Here is a 6,513-nt window from a genome sequence, read left to right as displayed (position 1 = left end):
GTGAAGTCTCATCCATGGTATTGATATACATTGTCTGAGCATCACAAGCCTGCTCCAGGCACATGGAAAGACTTCAAATGTTTTAAGAAGTACAAAACTTTCCCTCAATTAAAACTTGAAAATTTAATGGAATCATTATTTTATACAAAAAAAGGACTAAAAAGCTAAAAGTAACTACTAATACAAAGGTCTATTTCTTCATCACTATAAAATTTGCTACGAAAAAGGTTTTCCTAATATTAGCTATGAAATTAAAAAATAACTGGTTACTGATGTAGGAGTCATGTGAGAAAACATATGTAAAGCACTATATAAATCCTGAAGCACCATGCTAGTTATCATCAGAAGCAGTTGTGTGTGTGTGTGTGTGTGTGTGTGTGTGTGTATTGCAGTCAGATAATTAACTAGTTAGAGAAAAGGTCAGAATCAGCATTAAATTTAAAAGAATAAAGATGAGAAGATACAATGAGCAAGTGACTTAGGTTAAATCTGACAGATTTAAATGATGATGCTAAAAATGGGAAATGAAAAAAGACAAAAATTTTGACTATCATAATTTCCTATAAAAGCATAACCATTGAAATTGTCACTACAACACAGAGATCAAAAGATCATTAGCCAGTAAAATTTTTATCTCTTTGCCAAAAAGAAACCTGGCCAAAGACAATACTAATTTAGAGTCCAAATTCATTTTGTAACACTATGGAGGAGGATGACAGAAAAATTACTTTTTTCATTAAAAAAATACAGCAAAAGCAAAAACAACTGTACAGAAAGCTTGCCATGAGATGCACTGACCCACATCATCCCAAGAGTACTTATAGATGAAACTGGCAGGAAAACAAATAGCTGGAAAATGAACAAATTTGTAAATGTTTCTGCAACAACTATTTTAATCATCAGAGACAGACACCACATTTCAACCCTGACATATCAGTCCCCAATGTGAAATACCATCTAAGAAGATGAAATTGGAAAGGGGGAATAGACAAGAGTAAATACTTTGATACTTGGGCACATCAGTGAATTTCTGATCTTAACCAATGCTTCAAAGATATACATTGCAACCTACCCATCACTGTTCATCCTAGGTTTATCTTGTCCATTTTATCATATAAGTCTACCATAGGGAGTCTGACAATATATTTGGGTCCTTTGAAGTTGCGTGGATACCAAAAGAGTATGCAGGCTATCCTTTTTTTCTGGTCATATATTTTTCTGGTAACATCTTTGGTTCAACTTCACAAATTCCCTATTTGTAATATATTATAGTTTGATCACATTCACCATGTACCTTTCCATTATTCTTTGGAAGACACAATCTTAAAAGGATAGAGGTATTATTTTATATGTTCTGTGAGGGAAAGGAGTATGCAAAAAAAAATAGGGTAAAGTCCATGTTACATTATCAACTACCAAAGTGATCAAGATAACATTAATAAGTATGAATCCACACGTCTACTTTTTCACCTTTATAAAAATCTTTATGTGAATGGTCTACATTTGCATGAGGGGTATCCTTGATGACAATATAAGGGAATGGGCGGGATTTTATAAGAGAGTCTCAGCTACAGAACATATATTCATATTTGAAATCCCAGAATTATTTGAAAGGTACAGAGAGTACATGATCCTACTTTTTTATTTTTAATATATTTTATTTTTCCCAATTGCATGTTAAAATAATTTTTCATGTTTTGAGTTCCAGATTCTATACCTCCCTCCTCCCCCCTCCCCCTTCCCTGACACCATAAGCAATCAGATATAGGTTATACATGTGCAATTATGTAAAACATTTCCAAATTTGTGATTTTGTACAAGAAGACTCAAATAAAAGAAAAATAATGAAAGAAAGAAAGTGAAAAATAGCATGATTCAGTCTTCAGTTTTCAAACAATATCAGTTCTTTCTCTGGAGGCAGATAGTATGCTTCATCATTATTTCTTTGGGATTGTCTTACCATCTCAGAATAATTAAAATGACAAACACAAAGAGCAAAGGAATAGTGTATCATGCATGGCCTCAAGAAGACTTCAATATATTATTAAATATTATTTTTGAATTCAAGAAGTGACATCAGGGCCAGTATAGAGGTGGGCCAGTCATGCAGTGAAAAGGAGAGACATTAAATGGACAGATAAGGTGGTACACTGTGTACACCAAGATGCTAAAAAAAATGAGAAAGGCTATCAAAGTACTAATTATATCCTTTACGGAGGATTCATGGAAAGACACAGATAAGAATTTTACAGGATAAGAAGGTATATTGAGGCTCCAATACAGTTCAGGGGAAGGCTGATGAAACCTTCAAAGGAAGTATAAAAGCTCATTTTCCCCCAATTCTGCCACAGAAATTGCTGAAAACAAATGGCTTCATATATTTTATATAAAATACATTTTATGCATGCAGTAAATATTTGTCTCTATTGGTATTTTGTTTGAAAAGTTGAAACACAGTAGGAAAAATACTAGCATCCGTATACTGTCATTTTCCACTTAACATTACTGAAAAGGGGTCCATTCACATTCAGTTTCCTTTAACTTGCTCCTTCTTATTTAATTCTCTTCCATAGGTGATATGAAAGATGAAAGATCCCTTCCCACAAAACAAGATTACCAAAGATCTAACATCAAATATAGTCCTCTAGAAGAGAAGGACAAATTAAGAATAATTCTCTCTAGCTCTGAGACACTTCATTCATACTGAGAGCAACCTGACAGGGAAATCTGATTATTGGCTTGGGTAATTTGTAATTTTTCTGACTTACAGATATATTTATCTCCATAGGTCCCCAGTGTGGGACTGGATATGAAATAGCTCATATTTTTCTAGAGTAAATTTATTCTCTTGTATTGACAATGCTTGAAATAGAGAATGGGAGCCAGGTAGAGCCATAACAGGGCAAAGAAGTGAGAACCTGGTACAGAAAATATTAAAAAATATGCACTTACTAATAAGTCACAGTATGCCATACTATTAGGAGAGGGTGGAACAATTGCATATTCTTATGCAAAGTCAGTCAGTTATAGGCCTAATGTCAAGATGAGGGGATAGAACACCACTCTAGTTCTTGTGCAAGTTTTGGTTCTTCGATTCTGTTTCTGAGCTAGTGCCAACACCTACAGAGAATTCTTGCCACTTCCCCCTTTCTTAACTACCTAAATTTGTGGCCAGTTATTCAGACAGATCAGGAAGAGCTGGTGATGGAAAAATTATCTTACAGCTCTTTTTCTCCCCACCTCAAGATTGTGTATTAATTTTGTACACTGGATTCTTTTAAAAATAAGATTTCACTTATCAAATATAACTAATCTAATAGTCTTAGCCATCTATAAATGGTCACTCAAGAGGAAGTCTTTGTAAACACAAAGCACTGGAGACTTCTGATCTTATGATAGTAGAAGAATTTCTTCGAATGACCTCTGACTATCCACGTTGTAATTTTCTGGGTTTGTCATTAGAGATTCTGATTTATGCTTTTTACTTAACAATTTTAGTTATGCTGGATTTATGGAATCCTTGACTGCCCAGGCCTAACCACTCTTCTAATCCTTCTTTATGAATATTTTTGTCTTATCTCAGTAGGTTTGAGGAAAGAATATATTTGGAATATTATCAATCTAATATTATTCCAAGAACTTTGCATTGATGAAATTGAATCAATGTTCTCAGCGAAGCCAAATATATAAAAATATATGTATGTGTTTATATATATATATGTGTGTGTGCATATATGTTTGTATGTACATATGTAATAGAAATTCCAAATTATTAAGAACTTAAGAGATTCATAAATAACTCTAGGTTACTTACATACAGATATCATTAGTTTTGCTCTCCTTCTTTTCTTGAGTATTCAATAATATGTTAGGGAAAATGTTTATTTGTTTAGTATAGGAAACTTGAAAAGAAGGAACACAATATAACAATGTGCGTGGGCATCTTCTCTGCCATTTATAGTCTTAGAGCACTGTCTAACACAGTGGTATTAAACTCAAATACAAATAGGACCCCTAAACTATACACAATATGTGTCCACATATTGACCTAAAAAACATATTAACATTATCTGTGTTCTATTTTATTTATATTGTTAAATATTTCCCAACTAGAAATCTAGGTTGATTGCACTAGGTATATGGGGTGGGGAGGGGATGATGGGGTTGGGGTAACCCCTTGTATGCACTGACAAGTTAGGTGACTTGCCCAAGATCATGGAACCCGTTTATATCAAAGGTGACACTTGAACCTAGATCTTCCTGGTTTTTAGGCTGGTTCTCAATCTACTACGCATTACTGCTTCTTAATAATATCCCTAAATTTTTCTTTAATGTGCTCATTTTCAAAACACTAGGAAAATTTTTTTAATTTACTAGTATCTGCCATGTGATCAGTTCAGTTAATATATGTTTATTTGGCCTCTACTCCATACCTAGCACTAAAGTTTCTATACTTCTCTTTCATATCAGTTCTGGCCCCTGAAAATACTTCTGTCACATATCTTAAGTGCCAACTTTTAGAGGCTCAGGAAACAAACTGTCTTTCATGATGTTGCTTATAATCTCTTGGCACAAGCTAAAGGCCCACAAATAAAATATAAATGTTATATCTCTGTTGTGCTAAAAGCATTATTTCATTCCTGTATAAATCAGATGCTTTAAATTAATGGCATTCCTTGTCTTCTTTCTATATTTCCAAGTCCTCTTACATCATACTTCCCAATGAACTCCGTAACTCATTGACACTGGCTTCCTTGCTGGACCTCACATAAGTTATTTCAACTATAGACTTGATACCTTTTCATTGGCTGACCCTCAAACCCAGAAGTCTCTCCCTACTCATCTCTGCTTCCTTAGCATCTCTGTCTTCCTTTAAGTCTCAACTAAAATCTTATCTTCTTCCTTTCCTGCTCTTCCTTATGGGCAGCTAAGTGGTTCAGTGGATAGAGCACTGGCCCTGGATTCAGGAGGACCTGAGTTCAAATCCGGCCTCAGACACTTGACACTTACTAGTTGTGTGACCCTGGGCAAGTCACTTAACCCTCTTTGCCTTAGTTTCCTCATCTATCCAATGAGATGGAGAAGGAAATGAAAAACTGCTTCAGTATCTTTGCCATGAAAACTCCAAATGGGGTCACAAAGAATCAGACATGACTGAACAACAAACAAAAGTCCTCCTTAATCTTAGAGCCTTCCTTTAATTGGTGGCTTATCCTGTTCGTCCATAGTTGTTTGCGTGCTGTCTCCAGCCATTATAATATAAGCTTCTTGAGGACAAGAACTGTTTTTTCTTTCTTAATATCCCCAGTGCTTAGTGTAGTGCCTAGCTCACTGTAGGCATGTTATAAATATTTGTCAACTGACTGCCTATCCAGAAAGATGGGCACAAACATATATTGTTCAGGTTTTGTTTCTTGTTTTACAACACACTCACTACGCATCATTGATAAAAGCTACATTTTGAAGAAACCCTCATCATTCAGTGTTAGCTTTGGGCTCCCTCATTGTGACTGTGATTCCCCGAATGACTCCTTCACCCCTGTTACTGGAGATGAAGAACAGCATAAATGCTTTACAATATAAATACATATTTGGGCCTGCTTCCTTTCACCATTCAGCATGGCTCACTGAGGGGAGAGTTCAGCAAGTTCTCTAAAACCAGTTCATCTCTGCTATTCTTTACATTAAACTTTAATCATCATTATAATTAGCATTCATATAGCACTTTAAAATTTGTCAAACACTTAACAAATTTCATTTTGTTCTCACGACAACCCTGAGAGGTAGGTGCTATTATCATCCCCATCTTAATGAATAGGAACTTATCATTCACTGAGTGCCTACAATGTATAGAGCAATCTCAAGGAAAAGGAAAACAAATCAGGAAGTGAAAAGGAATGCGTGTGTGTGTGTGTATATGTGTGTACATACACACATATGTATATAAATGTAAAATCAAACATGGTTCTTATATGAAAGAGCTTGTAATCCAGGTAAGTTTAATAAATGCATGTGTATACAACTTATATATATATATATATGTGTGTGTGTGTGTGTGTGTGTGTTTATATGTATATGTGTGTGTATATATATATATATATATATTAATAAATATGCCTATAGCTTGTTGGATCTATTTTTTTACTCATAGAACCATAAAAATATCCTTTCTCATAGAGAAATATCTATCCCCAAGCATTTGAAGACTTCCCCCAGCAGAATGGGTGGGGAGAACAATTTATTCCAATGGTCATGAAGTACACTGAAGCAAACACTGTGGAGTGCTTAGAGCTTTGTCAGATATCAAAGATTCCAAGGCCATCCACTGAATCCTGGGCCATTGCCAGTCTCCCTGACTTTTGTCTTTGTCACTGGACTTTGATGACTCTGGAAGAGAGAGTTATACTGATGACTTTGTGCAACTCTGCCTCACTTAAATCAATTCATGTGTCCATCGAGACATCATCCCATAATGTCCCTGGTCCTCTTTGAAAACAAAAAATCAACAACAAC

This window comes from Dromiciops gliroides, chromosome 3 (assembly GCF_019393635.1).
Source record: "Dromiciops gliroides isolate mDroGli1 chromosome 3, mDroGli1.pri, whole genome shotgun sequence".
NCBI lineage: Eukaryota > Metazoa > Chordata > Mammalia > Microbiotheria > Microbiotheriidae > Dromiciops > Dromiciops gliroides.
The sequence above is the reverse complement of the archived record's forward strand: the minus strand, read 5'-3'. Positions refer to the sequence as shown.